Genomic DNA, 21,404 nt, shown 5'->3' on the forward strand with positions numbered 1-21,404 from the left:
CTATAGATAAAACAGTTCAATTAATCTATATTATTAAGAAAACAAGAAAAATTTCGTGTCATTGCAAAGGTCTTGATTTGAATTTGTACCTTTTAAAAGTTTCATAACATGATCACCGAAAGTCAATTTATTATAATAAGTATTTAGGCTGCATTCGAAAATGCTCTATTTCTAGATACATAATTAAGAAATAACCTTGTATCTCGTGAAATATTGAAATTTTTAAAAATATAAACTCACCTCGATCTTACACTCATCGAGACCTTTCATTCGAGTACCCACATCAATTTTTCATATATTTCATACATTCATATATATGTATATATGAAAAATATATCAAAATGCATGTGGGTACTCAAATGAAAGCTTTTGATGAGTGTAACATCGGGATGAGCTTATATCTTAAAAAATGTCAATAATTAAGAACTGACTGCTACCTTGTTAACTAACGATATTTTTGAATATATAAGTTCATCTCGATATTACTCATCAAGACCTTTCATTTGAGCACCTACATCAATTTTTCATATATTTTATATATTTATATATATGAAAAATATATCAAAATGCATGTGGGTACTCAAATGAAAGCTCTTGATAATTGTAACATCGGGATAAGCTTATATCTTAAAAATGTCAATAATTAAGACCTGACTTTGCTATCTTGTCAGCTAATAATATTTTTGAAGATATAAGCTCATCTTAATCTTATATTATCGAGACCTTTCATTTAAATACCCACATCAATTTTTTCATATATTTATATATATTACATATATGTATATATGAAAAATATATCAAAATGCATGTGGGTACTCAAATGAAAGCTCTTGATGAGTGCAACATCGGGATGAGCTTATATTTTTAAAAACGTCAATATTTAAGAAAGTACAATGCAATTTAACAAAATTCATTATTTAATAATATAAAATTTTATTTATTTATATTACACAAGTCACAGCAGTCACATAGTGACTGCAAGGTTGCTAGTTTACATTTAATTATTCAAAAAATTTTTGTTTCCAAACTTTTCATTTAAAAAAATTTATTTCTTAAAGTAACTTTTTTAATTTTCTAAAAGATTTTCAGAGTTAAAATTTTCTTCTTTAGATTTCCAGACAAAAGACATTTTTATTTTTCATAAAAAAATGCAAAAATCAAGGTATCGATGTCAGTTGGGGCCGAATGGCACTTTTACTTTTTTTTTTTTTATTTCATGGAAGTAAGTTAGAAAACCTTTTCATTTAGAATTTTTTTTAGTTTCTCTGGGTATACCAGTGAACCGTATGATTCTTTGAAGAGCTCATGTATATATTTGTGTACATATGTATGTACCTCGACATATAAAAATATATATAAGATGTGTACAGTAAAGAGAAAAGTTTCTAAGTTAAAAGTAATGTTAGAAGCATTATCGGCGTGGGGCCTCAAAGAGAACGTTTCTCTGTTATTTTTTTTTCTCTCATCCCTTGGAAAATAGATTTTCTGAGATGTAAGGGAAGATGGAATATAAAAAATACATAAACGGTAAAAAAATTCACTGATTATCGTACAACAACCATCAATCTGTGTATTGTTTCTCTTTAAATAAATCATCCAATACATCATTTGCTTTTTTTTTTATCTCGCTTGTTGGTCTATTATTTTTCTTCTTGCGATTTATCAAATTTTTTCCTCATTATTTGTACTGTGTCTCACTAAATTTTGCTTTTATAAATTTATAATGTAATATTTTTAGATATTTTTTCTTTTTTTTTTTCTCAAGAGAAAAAGATAAATCCATCGCAAAAAATAATTTACGAGCATCGAGGTTTATTAGATTATTTTATTAATAACAGTAATGAATTTTATTGAAGTATCGTAAACATAATGAAAGCAATGACATAAAATAGCTCAATAATGTCATAAGGCAAATGTATATATAGATTATCTGAGTAAATAATGTCAGTTCTGATCCATAACACGATAAAAAAAAATTACATCAGCTAGTTAAATTATTTTATATCCTTCTTTTGTAAATATCAATCACTTACGATAATAAATTACGATAATAAATCAATATATTTATATTGTTATTATTAACAAGTACTCATGTAAATTGAAACATAAAGTTTATTGTTTTTTTCCCGTCTATTTGCACTTGCAAAACCGAGTGCAGAGCTTCTAGAATGCGGTCAAGGTGAAAAATGCCTTGGTTCGCAAATTCGCCGTTAGGTGGCTACGCTCTCTCGCATTTACTTTGGTAAGGCTACTAAAAATTGGAAATTTGGGAACTGTGATTTGAATTTGAGCTCTTTTGGGTATGTTTTATTGATTTTATGCGAAATTACTACAAAAAAATGTCATGAGGGATAATAAACATAGGGAACAAATAAAAACTTTCTATTGCGCAATATGCGTATGAAAAATTAATAAATGCAATAAATGTGAGCTGGAAATCCTACAAAGTTAGCGGAATGCAAAACTTTTTCGATTAAACGTATTACTTTTATAGAACAAATTAAAAATTCGGTAAATTATTGTTTTCATCACAATTTTAGAGGATCAAATTTCGAAAATTAATTCTTCCAAAACCTTCGTATGAAAAAGTTTAATTTTCTTTTAAAAAAAACAACTTGTTGGAAATTATGGATAAGTAATTGTGATTATTAAGGTTTTATATTTGTAAATGAAATATACAGTGGTTAACATTCATATGTTTAGTCTTTATCAAACGACTACGTTTTCGAGAAGCGTCCTTACGCTTGAGAGTCGATTTGCACTAACTTAAAAATTGATAGGAAAAATTTACCATGAGGTCTAAGCTTTTTCTTAAGAATCGTAAAATTACAGATGTTTTACTAAAAATATATGTACATTTCAAAAAAGTGAAAGAGTTCTTTGTGTGACCCAAGTGTCGGGGATTATAAAACAGAGGTAGGACTTATTTTTCCCTTTCTAAAATATTTCAACTCAATATTAAATTTTTTTAAACATAAAAATCTAAGCTTAGAGTGAAATACTAAAAATAATTTGTAAACTACACAGAAAGAAAACTTTCTTGACTGGAGAACAAAATTCTTGGCTCAAGAAAATTTTCAGATGCCTGAAGGAAGACCGAAGTTGTGTTGGTCGAAGTAAAAATTTTTCTTGAAATTCTTTTCTTGTTAAAAGTAATTTTTTCTTAATTCAAATTATCATAAATACTTGATACAATAAATTTTTATATTTGATCAAAATTTTTAAATACTTTAGGGAAGCAGCACCACCTACTTCAGCTGAGAAAAAAATTTTCTCACCTTGAGAAAATTTTTCTCTTGAACATTTGATACCCATTTTACATTATTTTAGCGTTCAATTATACATATTGAATGAAAAAAAATGATTCAATATTATTTGATCTTCCCATTTGACACGTTAATCAATAAAAATATTAATGAAAATTTACTTCTATCTTTATATTTAATTTTTTGGAGCAAGAGATAAATTTTTTCAAGGCAAGAAAATTAACTTCTATCAAGAACTAAATTTTTTGGAGCAAGAGGCTGAATTTTCTCAAAACAACAAGATTTTCTTGACTTAAATAAATTTTCTTGGATCAAGATACGTATTTCTTAAAGCAAGAAAATAAATCTTGTTAGAATAAGTGAAATTTCTTGTCAAAAAAAAATTTTTTTGCTCAAGAAAATAATTATGAAGAAAAATATTTGCTTGACTCAAGTGAACCTTTTTTTTTTTGTGTAACACAACTTAAACTTGGAATAGTCGAGTAAAATTTTGAAAAAAGGAATAAAAGGAATTCAGTTGATAAAAGACGTTAATAATGGTAGATATTAATTATTATAGTTATATTAACGAATAAAAGGATCTTTATAAATGAAGGAAGTACGCGGTGAATTGAATAATAACGCTTTATCAGAGTTACCATGACATGGAGAGCAGGCGGATCGATTGTAAACCGCTTTCATTATATCTATCTCCTCGGCAGTAATTTCAATTTGAGTGATCCTAGAATGGCAAATGTAGTAGGACGTGAGCCTTCCAGATGCAGAGACCGCCATGTGTGTGTAACAGCGCCCACATGTGTATTCATCCTTATCCATACATAATTTTAAGCGAAATGAGAGTGTACTCTCTCACCTGGCAACCGACATTCGCGGTGTATGCAGTCATCAACTGAGCGCATTGTGGTCACCCAATGTCACTCGGATAGCATACTGAGTGCTGATTTGTTTGCGTCTGTACTGACATGTAGCAAATCATCAATATCTCCTCCTACTCATCGATACCCAACCGGGTTTTCATGTATTACATGCATTTATAAACTCCAAATCCGGTATTTATTCACCGATCCATCTCGAGCTCGCGGCCAATCCCGAGTCCCTGTTTTATCGCTTCTCATTGTTGATAAATTACACTATTCAACCTCAGCACAACACATGTGTGCACTGCTTTTTATTTCGTTTCAATTCATAGCGCTGCCAATAATTTTACTGCAACTGGCATTCAAACTCGGCTATCATCGCTCGTGAAACTTATTTTTATTGTTGTGGTTGTTGTTATTGTTATTCGAAAGTGTACCGAGTATGAACATCAAATATTGTGCTCACATCAGAGCTCCGACAAGACGACTTGAACTAAAGAGCCTAAAAAATAGTTAACACGAGTTACCGTCGAGTGGATGGGCATGTTCATTCAAGTTTGGACAGTTTACTTTATATTATGTGTGGGTGTACATTATATACACCACGGTAAAGTGCATCATGCTATAACTTTCTCAAAAGCAGGTCATTTGTCCTGAATTTCAAGAGTCAAGCTTTGTTGCGGATATATATTGTTAGGTGTGATAATAATTTTGAACGTTGCTGGAGAAAATTCAATTTACTTCATGGGACTTGTATGGAATGATAAAAAAATTCATTTGATTTCAGAGAAGATAGCTTGTGTCAAGGAAATTATTTTTTTAAATTTTATCATTATTATTATGAATCAAAAAACAATTTTTTCTGTATAATTTATACATTCTTCTGCTGGATTCAAAAGAATTAAGATCTTTAGAATAATCATTTTAGTTGAAAAATTTTATTTTTTCCATCAAATTAATTTTTTTAATCTATAGTATTAAGAGAATAAGCAAAATTTTGTGGCCAGGATAGTCATATGATAAAATCAGTTTTTTTAGTGAAATTTAGTGTCATTGTACAAGTCTTGATTTGAATTTGTGCCTTTTCAAGGTTTTATATCAATCTCACCGATAGTCAATTTATTATGATAAGTATTTAGGCTGCATTCGAAAAAGCTTTATCTTTAGATACATAATTAAGAAATGACTTTGTATCTTGTGAACTATTGACATTTTTAAAGATATAAGCTCATCTTGATGTTAAACTCATCAAGACCTTTTATTTAAGTACCCTCATGAAATTTTCATATATTTATATATTATATATATATATATGAAAAATATATCAAAATGCATGTGGGTACTTAAATGAAAGCTCTTGATGAGTGTAACATCGGGATGAGCTCATTTCTAAAAAATGTCAATAATTAAGAACTGGCTTTGCTATCTTGTCAACTAATCATATTTTTGAAGATATAATCTCATCTCGATATTACACTCATCGAGACCTTTCATTTGAGCACCCACATCAATTTTTCATATATTTATATATATTATATATATGTATATATGAAAAATATATCAAAATGCATGTGGGTACTCAATTGAAAGCTCTCGATGAGTGTAACTTCGAGATGAGCTTACATCTTAAAAAATGTCAATAATCAAGAACTGACTTTGCTATTTTGTCAATTAATGATATTTTTGAAGATATAAGCTCATCTCGATATTACACTCATCCAGACCTTTCATTTGAGTACCCACATCAATTTTTCATATATTTATATATATATTACGGAAGTGTGCAATCGGCGATGCGGGTGCTAGCGCAGTTGAAGGTAAATAATGAAGTCTTCAATGAGAAATTGCGTATAAAGCTTGTCACCACGCTGATATTTCCGGTGTTTGACTACTGTTGTGTAGGTTACTGTAATATTAGCAATAGTTTGCAGGTGCGGCTGCAGCGTAAAATGAACTCCTGTGTTCGCTATATTTTAGGGTTTCAAGGGCTGAGCATATTACGCCGTACTTTAAGAGGCTGATGGTTGAAGTTGAGTGACAGGAAAAAATTATTTCATGGCATGCCTTTTTTATAAAGAAATATGTATGGGCTATCGACAATTGTTCAGATGTAATTTGGAGTTTTTGCCGGTAGCTTTGCGGAGGGGTGATGTAAGGGAGGATTATTTACGCCTGCCTAGATCTAATTGTCGGATATTTGAGAACTCTTTTTCTTATCCGCGGGATACGCATTTGGAATGCGCTACCCCAGAAGTAACTAAAGCTGAAAATTATGAACTGTTCCGTAGTGCGTGCTATAATTGTTATTTGCAAAAGTATTAATTTATGATATTGAGCTTTGATTGTCATTATTGTATGCTGCTGTGCCTTGAGTGATATTGAATGATATTAGTTTTGCTTAACTGTACTATTACCAGGTTTTCTGGCAACTTGTCTCATATCTACCACGATTATAATTTATAATTTATAATTCACGTTATTATTTCATTATAATATGTTATTATTTTATTATTTTCAATTTATGTAATTACATGCTCTGTATTTTACACTGATTATAATGTATAATTATGATGGTCCTGAGGGAGCTAAGGCTCTAGGGCCAATAAAGTTTATTATCTATCTATCTATATATTAAAATGCATGTGGGTACTCGAAAGAAAGCTCTTAATGAGTGTAACATTGGGATGAGCTTATATCTTTAAAATTGTCAATATTTACGAAATTACAGTGCAATTTAACACGTCATTACTTAATAAAGCAAAACTTTATTTATTTATAGTTCACAAGTCAAAGCAGTCAGATAGTGACTGCAAGGTTGCTAGTATAATATTATCATTATTAATTTTTACTACTCTTCTTTAATTTTTTTTTCATTTTTTATAAAATTAATTTTATTTTTTTCGATAATTATTAGTAAAAAATATTTTTATTTCATAAAAATATTTAAACATTGTCAGTAGACTAATATAATAATTTAATTAACACTTCAAAATAAATTTTAATAAATTATAATCAAGCTAATAAATAAAAAAAAGTTAATAAATAATACATTTTAAATCATCTTAAAAGATTCCCTTTTTGGAGTGCAATAACAGTAATTGCAATAATCATAAAATAAAAGAAGAAGAATAAGAAGCCGGTGTTATGGAAGATAGCAGGAGTGTTGGCTCTTAAGACATGTCCAAGAGTAAAATTATGAATATTTAGCTCATAACATAATGTCTTATGCAGGAGCGACAATGAATATCTCCGGGACAGTTGTATGAGTAGTAGCTTTCGCTTGACACAGTGATTAATCTGTTTGATATTACTTCGTACTTTGTTACTTCTAGCAGAGCAAGTGGTACTGTTCTGTAAGTCCCCAGAGCTGGCAGATGGCTAGAGCAATATTAATGAGACGTATGCATTAACTCGATGAGAATAAGAACAACCGTAACTGAAAACTGGATGCATAAAGTGTCACGGAATGCAAGAAAGATAACTTTGCTGGTGTCATTAAAATTTGTAAGTACAATAGATGGGACGATGCTGCTATATTATGTATTATGTATAATAACTACACGGAGAAAAAAGTATTGCTATTTTCACGATACAGTATAGTGATGATGACGATCCTCGTATGACTATACTTTAGATGTGCATATGCCCGATCTAGTGGATCGTGATTATCACGATCCACATGGATTCGGATATCGAGTGTCTATATTGCTATGGTTTATAGATGATTAAGTTGTCTTTAATTAAATGTTAATTATATTTTATTGCAGATTTTTGTTTTTTTAGTTTTTTGGTATATAATTGTTATTAACATAAATAAAAATTCCTATTGTAGCTTGATTAGTTTAAAATTTTTGTGTAGATTATGACAGTCAAGAATTGGGTTAGGTTTAAAAATTTTTAAATAATGACTTACAGCAGTTGGACTTTATCTTATATAACTTTTTTTTTATTTTTACAAATATCATTAGCCTAGAAATTTGCATTATCGAAATATTCATTTAAAAGAGGCAAATATTTTTGTCATAAGAAAAAAATTTTTTAATGGAATTCTTACTCCTTTATTACTGAACGTACTCCATACAATTATATTTTTATGTATAAAATAGTACGGGATCAAATCATTTATGCTAAAAAAGACTTTTATGAAAACAAGAATTTTATTTATTTAATACAATATATAATGTTCATTGTTTCTTCTTATCAACGCAGTAGAATTATATACAATAACCACGGACACGACATTAACACAGTTAACATAGGAAGATTTATTTCTTTACTATAGTCTTCAAAAATCGACACAAGTTTTTCAAGATTCCACTCGAGTAATTTATCAACAACCCAATCATCCATATCGCTGTTGATATTAATTAACTAATTTATGTAATTATCACTATTTAATCACCAAAATTGTAAACAAATCTACTCGTAAGAGTTTCAGACTTGGTTATGCATGGCGGCGCTGAAGGCGTCGTGGATCGTGATAATCACGATCCGTTTCGCGTAGTAAGGAAACGTTTCTTTATGATCGCAATACGTTTTGACATATTCACTATACCATGAAAAGTTCATATAAGAATCCGAAGTATAGAGTATATCAGGTTATAATATCGTGAAAATGACGATACTGTTTTGAGGTAATCACAATACTACGTTCACGATCCACTGGATCACTATAATAGCAATACTATTTTCTCCGTGTATAACATAGTTTAAATAATTGCGGATTATACGGCTGTTCTTGTTCTGGCGGGTAACTTCGAAAGCTCTTGTTGAGATTTCAAAAGAGATTCCAAGTTTAGTGTCTCGGGAGAAGAGAAGGGAAGCTTCTGGAGGCACCGAGCAATCTCTCTGCTCTGCTTTATTCTATATCTATGCTTAAGACCAGATTCTGGGTGTATAGTAGGAACTGCGCTAGTAGAGCTTACACAGAAGATACTGCTCCGAATTACCAACTAGCTACTTTGTGCTGGTGTCTTATATCTGTACAACACAAATTCGGTAGCGCTGCTCAGGTGCGGTTAGACGGGTCAAGTTAACAGATGAGGACTAATGGCTACATGCGAAGACACTTGCATAATGTATTATGTTAATTATCCTCAGTAAATACCCTATTTGTTTGCCTTTAATTACCTTATTTAGCTTCTGTTTATTATTCATACCGGTTTTTAATTCCCGGGCCAAATAGTATTTTTTTTTTTTTTTTTATGAAATACTGCATTAATTATGCTGAATTAATGAGAAAATTCAATTTATTTATTTTATTAATAGTTTTTCTTTTTTGATTAAATATATGAGGATATTTTTTATTTAAGTCCAAGAAATTTCATTTACATACGATCTAGATCGAGGATTTTTACGATGCTTTTTAGTAGGATTTATTTTAATTAAAGTCGGGAGATAGAGTGAATTATAATTAATTTTTTTTTAGGTATTATAATAAATTTCAGGTTGAAATTAATTGAGGATTTTCGCTCAATTATTTATGTATTTTTTATGCTTTAGAGATGGGAAATAATTTTAACAATAATTTGTACTGAAAAAATTTGATTAAAATTTTTTGAATTGTGGATTTTTTTTATAATCTATATTATTAAGAGAATAAGAAACATTTTGTGTCCAGGATAGTCATATGATAAAATCGGTTTTTTTAGTGAAATTTAGTGTCATTGCAAAGGTCTTGATTTGAATTTGTGCCTTTTCAAGGTTTCATATAATTCTCTTCGATAGTCAATTTATTATGATAAGTATTTAGGCTGCATTCGGAAATTCTCTATCTCTAGATACATAATTAAAAAATGACCTTGTATCTTGTCAACTAATGATATTTTTAAAGATATAAACTCATCCCGATGTTACACTCATCAAGACCTTTCATTTGAGTACCTACATCATTTTTTCATATATTTATATATATTGTATATATGTATATATGAAAAATATATCAAAATGCATGTGAGTACTCTAATGAAAGCTCTTGATGAGTGTAACATCGGGATGAGCTTATATTTAAAAAAATGTCAATAATTAAGAACTTACTTTGCTATCTTCCCAACTAATGATATTTTTGAAGTTATAAGCTCATCTCGATAATACACTCATTAAGACCTTTTATTTGAGTACCCACATCAATTTTTTAGATATTTTATATATTTATATATGTAAATATGTAAAAAATATTTCAAAATGCATGTGGATACTTAAATGAAAGCTCTTGTTGAGTATAACATCGGGATGAGCTTATATCTTTAAAAATGTCAATAATTAAGAACTGACTTTTGTATCTTGTCAACTAATGATATTTTTGAAGATATAAGCTCATCTCGATATTAGATTCATCAAGACCTTTCATTTGAATACCCATATCAATTTTTCATATATTCATATATATTATATATGTATATATGAAAAATATATCAAAATGCATGTGGGTACTCAAATGAAAGCTTTTGATGAGTGTAACATCAGTATGAGCTTATATTTTTAAAAGCGTCAACAGTTAGGAAAGTACAGTGTAATTTAACAAAATTCATTATTTAATAAAGCAAAATTTTATTTATTTATAGTTCACAAGTTATAGCAGTCACATGGTGACTGCAAGGTTGCTAGTATTAAAAATTCACCTTTTTAGGTTTAAAAAAAAATTTTTTCGAACAAATATGAGAATTAAAACAACTAAATAAACAAAATAAAAACAAACTACCTACATCATGATAATAAATATTATAAAACCAGTTAGCAAAGGTCAACAAAATATTATTTTTTATCATTAAAACTAAAGCATGGTTAGATTGGTAAACAATATAAAATTCAATTTAAATTAAAAACATAAAAAACAAACAACGAGTATTAAACTTAAGGGAAGTAGTTTATTGTTCGAGAGAACAGTATGCCTCTAAAATGAAATAACGATCGGAGAAACAATGAAGGTAAAAGATAAAATAGGTAAAACAATAAGAATTTGATATACATTGGCAAGACATATCGATTGAAGAATGCCAATCCATTGGTATTAATTACTTTACCATCGGGTGTAATTAAAAAAGATTTACTGAGAGCAATTTACAAGCATCTATCGGTTCTTAAGCATTTACTGCCAGCATACCACGCAAAGCTTCTATTTTTTCTTCCTGCTCTATTCTATTATTTTTATTTTTATATTTTTTATTCTTTTTCTTCACCTCGGCTCAGCTACCTAACAATCCATTAGACATCAAGTGCTTTTGTGAGTCGGTAAAAAAATAATTTCTCAGAACAAGTGACCTCAATACCGCGGAACTATTTATTTATTGCACACTTACTATTAATTGTTAAAGATTACGAGACTGAATAAATAACAGAGTCTATTTTGGCGGCTGATAAATATTTAAAACGTTTAAATAAATCGATACGATCTTGATATTTCCTTTTGTTATTGTTATTGTTATTATTATTGTATGTATTAGTGCAGCAATACTTGACCGAATATTACAAGCCGCATGTTATGACCAGGTGAATTAACTAAACTAGTATGTACGGTCCAGGATAGTTAACATAACAATCGCTTGCTGTAATACTACCCAAAAGCTCGCTATTGTTATAATTATAATTATAATTATTGTCATGCTTACTAAATTCCGTAATGTGAAAATATTGAACTACTCGGATGTTCGGATGAAAATAGGTTGACCCAGAATAGCCCGTAATTTTATAAAACAATTTTTCTTGATCACAAATACGCTGACAAATTGTTTTTATTGCTGGATTATGATAACGTGTATTTTTACATGCAAGTCATTAGAAATGTAAAGAATTTTTTCGGCGTTATTATGATTGATATGTTTTAGTTTTTAAATATTTTTATTTTTGTGAGGGTGGAAATGGGGCAGAGTGCCAAAGGCACATACCAATCATAATAACGCCGAAAAAATTCTTTACATTTCTAATGACTTGCATGTAAAAATACACGTTAAGAGACGAATGTTTTTATGTCACTCAACTTGTTTAAAACACTCAGTATAGAGGAATATTGAGGTATTTAAAAAACTTTTTGGATTATTCGATCAATAAAGGGGAAAACAATAAGCGTTACACTGAAAAATTTGTTCGGAGATTTGAGAAGTGGGTCACATCTGTTTGGGGTTAAAGGGTCAGAAATTTAAGGGGTTATGGTTAAGTTTACAGAAAAGTTTTTAGACGAATATTTTTTTTTTCTTTTAATTTTGTTGATATTAAAATGGGTTTAATTGAATTTTTTTAAGTTTTGTAACAAAAGTTTAATTTTACGAGACATTTGGCAATTTGTAGAGTTTTTTTTTTATTAAATTATTGTATAAGAAATTGAAAAAAAAAATTCTTTTTAATACTCAAAAAAATTTGTCCTAACTATTGAAATGGTTTTATTTAATTTTTAAAATTATTTATTTATTTTTCATAATATTTCAGTTATCAGACATTTTACAATTTTTTTTGATAAATAAATTACTAGCAACCTTGCAGTCACTATGTGACTGCCGGGACTTGTGAACTATAAATAAATAAAATTGTTCTTTATTAAATAATGACTTTTGTTAAATTGCACTGTATTTTCTTAAATACTGACGTTTTTAAAAATATAAGCCCATCCCGAAGTTACACTCATCAAGAGCTTTCATTTGAGTACCCACATGCATTTTGATATATTTTTCATATATACATATATATAATATATATAAATATATGAAAAATTGATGTGGGTACTTAAATGAAAGGTCTCGATGAGTGTAACATCGGGATGAGCTTATATCTTCGAAAATATCATCAGTTTACAAAGTCAGTCGTTAACTATTGACATTTTTTATAATATAAGTTCATTCCGATGTTACACTCATCAAGAGCTTTCATTTGAGTACCCACATGCATTTTTATATATTTTTCATGTATATATATATATATATATATATATATATATATATATATATATATATATATATATATATATATATATATATATGAAAATTGAAAAATTGATGTGGGTATTCAAATGAAAAGTCTCGATGAGTGTAACATCGAGACGGGCTTATATCTTCAAAAATATCATTAGTTGACAAGATAGCAAAAACAGGTCTTAATTATTGGCTACGTAACAAATCACCCGCACGACATTTCACCCGCGACAATTTCATGATTTTTTTGAATTTTAATTCAAACTTGATATAAAAAAAAAATATTCAAAAATATTTATAAAAAAAAATTAAAAATATCCCGGACACAGTGGCCCCAAAATGTCGCGGGTAAAATGATATGCCACCTAATTATTGACATTTTTCATAATATAAGCTCATTCCGATGTTACACTCATTAAGAGCTTTCATTTGAGTACCCACATGCATTTTGATATATTTTTCATATATACATATTTATAAATATATGAAAAATTGATGTTGGTACTCAAATGAAAGGTCTTGATGAATGTGATGTCAGGGTCAGCTTATATCTTTAAAAATGTCAATGGTTCTTAAGATATAAGGTCATTTCTTAATTATATAACAGCCTAAATACTTATTATAATAAATTGCCTATCGGTAATAATATAGATTTTGCAAATCAGAATTAATTACCCATAAAAGTAATTTTTTTTCTTTAAATTTGTTTAAAAATTTTTATAAAATTAATTTAAAAAAAAATCAAATTTTGAATTAATAAAATAAGTGATAGTATGATAAGATTTATTAAAAAAAATTTTTAATTAAAAATTAAGAAAGTTAAAAAAAATAAATTTTTTTCAAAATACTTAAGCTTTAAAATAATCTGCAGTGAAATATTAACTTAAAAATAATTAAAAACACAAACAAAAAAAAACATAATTTTTCTTTTATCACTCAGAAATCAAATAAAAACTTTCAAAACGACCTGCAAACACACGAAAGAAAAATAAATAAAGATAGTTATCAGTGAAAAGACCATTATTAAAAAACTATCAACAGATTTGACATTAAAAAACGTCACTCGATAACGTTAAAAAATAAGTAAATAGAGTAATTGCGGCATTGTATTATGCGTGTCGACCATTATAATTTGCCTGCACGTGACAACAATCGATCGTTGTAAATGAGCCGGAAGACAAAGAAGTGAACAGTTAACATGCATGTGCTCAGCGTACGTTTATTTGCATGCATGCGTACATACATACAACATAACTACATAATGTTCGTTCATTACCTAGATATAGTTATAGATATACTCTATATGTTTACATGCATGTATATTATACCTCTGTGTTGTTCTCTAGTGCACAGAGATAGCCTGATAGTAATAGTAAGAGCAGTAGTAAGTAACCTGCTGTATAGATCCCTATAAAATGTTCACGAGGTATTCAGAGAGTGAAGTTTAATGCGTGCATAGCGAGTAGAGGGCTGTTATCGTATATCTCAGCTAAAGATCTGACCCCGAGAAATATTTGTGTAGAGCAAGTTTCGATTCGACGAGTTTACAGTACACCTATAACTTCACCTAACTTGGGTTAATATAAGTACTGGGTAGTTGCATTCGCTCTAGGGGTGAAATTTACAACAGATATTGCTTTGTTATTAGTTGTTGTTATTATTTTCAAGGTTTGCTTCAGATCGATTAATTTTAATTACTTAGAGAAAAGTAAAAAATAAAGTAGGAAAATTTTTATATTTTCAATTTTTTTTTTAAATATTAAGAAAAAATTTAGCTGACAAATTTAGGAAAGAAGGATTGATAAAAAATATATTTTTATAAAATTTGATTGCTGCTTAAAGAAATTATTACATTGGAGATAGTCAATTTATTATGAGTATTTAGGGTGCATTCAATAATGCTCTATCTCTAGATACATAATTTAAATGACCTTGTATTTTGTCAACTCTTGACATTTCTAAAGATAAAAGCTCACCCCGACATTACACTCATCGAAACCTTTCATTTGAGTACCCAAATCAATTTTTCATATATTTATATATATTACATATATATAATATATATAAATATATGAAAAATTGATGTGGGTACTCAAATGAAAGCTCTTGATGAGTGTAACATCGGAATGAGCTTATATCTTAACAAATGTTAATAATTAAGAACTGACTTTGCTATATTGTCAACTAACGATATTTTTGAAGATATAAGCTCATCCCTATGTTGAACTTATCAAGACTTTTCATTTGAGCACCCACATCAATTTTTCATATATTTATATATTTTATATATATGTATATATGAAAAATATATCAAAATGCATGTAGGTACTTGAATGAAAGCTCTTGATAAGTGGAACATCGGGATAAGCTTATATCTTTAAAAATGTCAATAATTAAGAACTGACTGCTATTTTGTAAACTACTGACATTTTTAAAGATATAATCTCACCCCGACATTACACTCATCGAGACCTTTCATTTGAGTACCCACATCAATTTTTTCATATATTTATATATATATATATTATATATATATATATATATATATATATATATATATATATATATATATATATATATATATATACATGAAAAATATATAATAATGCATGTGGGTACTTAAATGAAAGCTTTTGACGAGTTTAACATCGGGATGAGCTTATATCTTTAAAAATGTCAATAATTAAAAACTGACTTTGCTATCTTGTCAACTACTGATATTTTTAAAGATATAAGCTCACCCCGACATTACACTCATCGAGACCTTTCATTTGAGTACCTACATCAATTTTTTATATATTTATATATTTTATATATATGTACATATGAAAAATATATCAAAGTGCATGTAGGTACTCAAATGAAAGCTCTTGATGAGTGTAACATCGGGATGACCTTATATCTTTAAAAATGTCAATATTTAAGAAAGTACAGTGAAATTTAAATTAACACAAGTCATTATTTAATACAACAAAATTTTATTTATTTATATTTTATAAGTTACGGGAGTCACATAGTGACTGCAAGGTTGCTAGTTGAAAATTATTAAATTAAAATTAACAACAATTATTTTGTTAATTTTTATAAAAGAATTTACTGAGTCAGTATTAAAATAAATTATTTAATAAATATTGTGATAAATTTTAATTAATACTTGAAATTTAAAAAAAAAATCAAACTTTCATTAATAAATAAAATTTCAAAAGAAAAATTTTTTTATTTAATTAATTTTAATAAAATTTATTTGTTTCAAATATTTATAAATTAAATTTATAAGGAAAAAAATTTACTACAGTCCAAAAAAAGAAAATAATTGATTTTTCAAACAAAACTATATTGTTCTGTATAAAATCGTCGGAACCATACATTACAAAAAATGTGTTGTTACATAATAAAATATGAGTATGTTATGTCTAAATCATAGAGCCCTAGTAAGAGAGGGTGTGCCTTATAGAGCAGGGTTTCGTGCGCAGTGGCACACCCTTCCTTATGACCTTGTTGTTGATGTGTTTTGACTGTACTAAATCACCCTTCAAGCCTAATGCCCATTTGTAACAAACATCCCTCATACGTTCAAATGACCACCGATGTAATAACATTATATAACATATTATAACGAGTGCACTGAAAAGGCTTAGCTTCCTAATCTTTATCCTCTTTTCATCTTCCATCCACTTTTTCCCTGCATCCTTGCTTCTCCCCACCGTATAAATCCACATTAATATTAATAACAATAAAATCCAAATCATAGTTGTGAGTTATGAGCTTTGATTAATATCATGTATGTCTAGTGTACACTGTTAAAAAATTTTTAGTTAATATTGACAAAGTACCCGAGCTAGTTTCAGGCGAAACCGCTGCGGCAGGTCGTCTGTAAATATTTGACTTTAAAATTACTTGAGATTAACCTTGTAGTCCGTTGAAATTTATAATTCAGTTTACTGAAACTCTAATAAATTTCATACTATTATTGTTTTATTAATATATTTTTGTCTGTATTAATGTTGAAATAATATCAAAGAAAAGTTAAGAAATTTTTAGTCGTAAATAAAATTAAAAATTTGTACATTTTAACTTGCGTAAAAAAAAGAATTTCTAAATTTTACTACAAATTTTTTTAATAAAAAATTTTCAAATGAATAATCAAAATAAAATTGAACTGATAAATAAATTAAGGGATTTTATTAAATTAAATTTAATTAAGAATTTTTTACTCGGAAAAAAAGAAAATTTTAATTGAAATATAATTAAAAATATGATTTTAATAATTACTAGCAAGCTTGCAGTCACTAAGTGACTTCCATGACTTGTGAATTATAAATAAATAAAATTTTGCTTTATTAAATAATGACTTTTGTTAAAATGCACTGTACTTTCTTCAATATTGACGATTTTAAAGATATAAGCTCATCCCGATGTTACACTCATCAAGAGCTTTTATTTGAGTACCCACATGCATTTTTATATATTTTTCATATATACATATGTATCGCGTTACTAAAACCATAAGGGCGTATCTCAAATATACGCCCCTATGGTTCTGCAGAACTATAAGGGCGTATAAAAAATTTTTTGCTCCAATCAATGTAAAAATGTTGAAAACATTAACATCTATGGAAAAACGAAAATTTTTTGTGATACGCCCTTATGGTTTTAAGAAAATATTTTTCTAAAACCATAAGGGCGTATCCTGTTTTTTCGGTTTATTATCAATTATAGGTCAGAGTAAGAAAAAAAATTGCAAAGGTAATAGAAATATCACTTTAGTTTATAAACTTTTTTGTCATTATCTAGTTATGTTAAAAAAAAAATTTAAATATCTTTTTTTTTTATTTTTATAATCTTAGACACAGATGATCCTGACGATGGAGATGGCATTGAACTAATACCCTGATTAATTTATTTTTCCTTAATTTTTATTAGTTTTTTCACTTAAATAAATATTTGTTGACATTAATTAAGTTGTGGAGTGATATTTCTATTATCTTTGCAATTTATTTTCTTACTCTGATCTATAATTGATTATAAACGAAAAAAGTAGGATACGCCCTGATGGTTTTAGAAAAATGTTTTCTTAAAACCGTAAGGGCGTATCACAAAAAAAAATTTTTTTTTCGTTTTTTCCATAGATGTTAATGTTTTCAACATTTTTACATTGATCGGAGCAAAAAAATTTTTTTTATGCACCCTTATGGTTCTGCAGAACCATAAGGGCGTATATTTTGAGTAGATTTGTTTACAATTTTGGTGATTAAATAGTGATAATTACATAAATTAGTTAATTAATATCAACAGCGATATGGATGATTGGGTTGTTGATAAATTACTCGAGTGGAATCTTGAAAAACTTGTGTCGATTTTTGAAGACTATAGTAAAGAAATAAATCTTCCTATGTTAACTGTGTTAATGTCGTGTCCGTGGTTATTGTATATAATTCTACTGCGTTGATAAGAAGAAACAATGTACATTATATATTGTATTAAATAAATTAAATTCTTGTTTTCATAAAAGTCTTTTTTAGCATAAATGATTTGATCCCATACTATTTTATACATAAAAATATAATTGTATGGAGTACGTTCAGTAATAAAGGAGTAAGAATTCCATTAAAAAATTTTTTTCTTATGACAAAAATATTTGCCTCTTTTAAATGAATATTTCGATAATACAAATTTCTAGGCTAATGATATTTGTAAAAATAAAAAAAAAGTTATATAAGATAAATTCCAACTGCTGTAAGTCATTATTTAAAAATTTTTAAACCTAAGCCAATTCTTGACTGTCATAATCTACACAAAAATTTTAAACTAATCAAGCTACAATAGGAATTTTTATTTATGTTAGTAACAATAATATACCAAAAAACTAAAAAAACAAAAATCTGCAATAAAATATAATTAACATTTAATTAAAGACAACTTAATCATCTATAAACCATAGCAATATAGACACTCGATATCCGAATCCATGTGGATCGTGATAATCACGATCCACTAGATCGGGCATATGCACATCTAAAGTATAGTCATACGAGGATCGTCATCATCACTATACTGTATCGTGAAAATAGCAATACTTTTTTCTCCGTGTATATGAAACTTTTAGCTTCTGTCAGATTAATTCTTACGAGATGATGTTAATAATCTTATAAAGTAATTTACATTCCGAAAGTATCGGAAAACAAAGTCCTGTGAAACTAAAGAAATAAAAGTTGTGTCAGTGTAAGGAGTTAGACTCGAGAATATACTTTAGTTGTGACAAGTTAGACATAAATTCAAGTTCTATCCTCGGTACTATGCGGGTTTAGGAGCTTCCTACACTATTGAGATTCAAGTACAACACTTCTACCATTGAGAAATAGAATAAGAAACGTTAAATCTTGGAAAAATAAAATAAAATTACATTTTACACTCTCCACTCTACTTATAGTTTGACATGTTTGCTACATGTTGAATTTATTTAACAATTTACTATTTTATTTTACGGAACAAAATTTTATTTTTATGTAAGAAATTTTCCTTTTTCTGACATTCAATTTCGCTTCGCCGTTGTTGTATTTAATAAACTCGGGGAAAATTAAACCCTCGCGGCTTTATAACTAATTTTCATCGAATATTTTACGAGACAAAATACTCGATAGCGTTTTACGCTCAGAAATTGATGGAACAATTTAAAAGTTTTTTGTAATTTTTGTAATTTTAAATAATTATTTTTTACATCTTTTATTTTAAATTAACATTTTAATGCCGTAAATTTGTTTTAATTATAATCTATTGATTAAATTAATAAATATGAATATAATTTATGAAGACGTGAGATTAATTTAAATTATAAATTAAGATCAATGAAATAAGGGTCGAAAGTTTAAACTCATACTCTGTAAATAAAACAAAATTTGAATGTTAATGTAAGCAAGCAACGATCTGTGCAATTAAACTATTTTGTTTTTTTTTTGCCTCGTTTTATTTATCAGCCGAGTGTGTGTGTGTTTTTTGCATCTCACCCACGCAAGCGGCAGTGTCATGTGGGTTAAAGTGCAGACATTAAAACGGCGCACGTATATAATAGCGTGAACCCAGCTATTTAACTCAAAACGATCTGTACACCGCGCACGCCTCCGGCAACAAACATAACTAATCCCCGCGTACCAGCCTTCCGTTGAAATTTAATGCATTTTCATGTGTTAATAAACCTTTATTGCCTTATTGTAAATATATATATATATATATATATATATATATATATATATATATATATATATATATATATACAGTAACGAAAATTATCTTTATCAGCAAGCATTAAATAATCTTTTCCAATTTATATTAATTTACTTAAACTTTTTTATTTATTCTATCGTCTTTTTTAAATAACGCTCTTTATATTCAATTATAATTCAATCTTATTGTTTAAATTAAATTTTTATTATTTATATTATTAAGAGAATAAGAAAAATTTTGTATCCAGGATAGTCATATGATAAAATCGGTTTTTTAATGAAATTTAGTGTCATTGTAAAGGTTTTGACTTGAATTTGTGCCTTTTCAAGATTTCATATCATTCTCACCGATAGTCAATTTATTACGATAAGTACTTAGGCTGCATTAAAAAATGCTCTATCTCTAGATACATAATTAAGAAATAATCTTGTATCTTGTGAACTATTGACATTTTTAAAAATTTAAGCTCACCCTGATATTACACTCATCGAGACCTTTCATTTGAGTACCCACATCAATTTTTCAAATATTTTATATATTTCTATATATATATGGGTAATTCTCTGTAAGGACGTCTTAAATCTGTACAAAATTGTCCGACCAAATTATTTTTGATTTTATTAGAAAAAAAATTAACAAGGACTTCAAAACTATCAGTTTAATTATAATAAATAAACAGCCGAATTAATTTTTGCTTTTTCGATATTTGTGTATCTTTTGCCATATAACATGACAGGGGACTGATTTTTTTTTATCAAATTGAGAAAAATCGAGCAAACTATTTCAATGCATTCAACTTTTTAAGTTCTCAATGAATGTTTACATTAATTAGAATAATATTAAGACTTATGGATCCAATTTTATAAATAAATTATAAATAAAAATAGCTGCCAGGGGACTAAGTTTTGAAGTGGCCCAGACACATATTTCCAGCACAAACGGTGCTTTGACACTAAATAAAATGCCGATAAAGCGCTAACAGCCCTATGGTTATTAACTCAAGGCTAGTGAGATCCTTTTAAACCTTACAAAAGGTAAAATAACACGCTAGATTTTTTTGTTTTGGCTTTGAACTTCTGGCAGGGGACTGATCTTAAAATGCCCGGGACAAACTTTGGTTTAATGAATTTAATGAAACAAATTAACTTTCGGTACTTTTT

The 21,404-nt window shown here is 28.0% G+C and overlaps 1 protein-coding gene across 11 annotated transcripts in view; it reads right to left on the reverse strand.

Moving 5' to 3' along the window:
- LOC123275262 (serine/threonine-protein phosphatase 2B catalytic subunit 3-like) overlaps positions 1-21,404 on the reverse strand; it is a 157,747-nt gene that overhangs the window by 55,718 nt on the left and 80,625 nt on the right. The gene's annotated exons all lie outside the window — the stretch shown is intronic.

The sequence above is a fragment of the Cotesia glomerata genome, linkage group LG1 (genome assembly GCF_020080835.1).
Source record: "Cotesia glomerata isolate CgM1 linkage group LG1, MPM_Cglom_v2.3, whole genome shotgun sequence".
Taxonomy (NCBI): Eukaryota; Metazoa; Arthropoda; class Insecta; order Hymenoptera; family Braconidae; genus Cotesia; species Cotesia glomerata.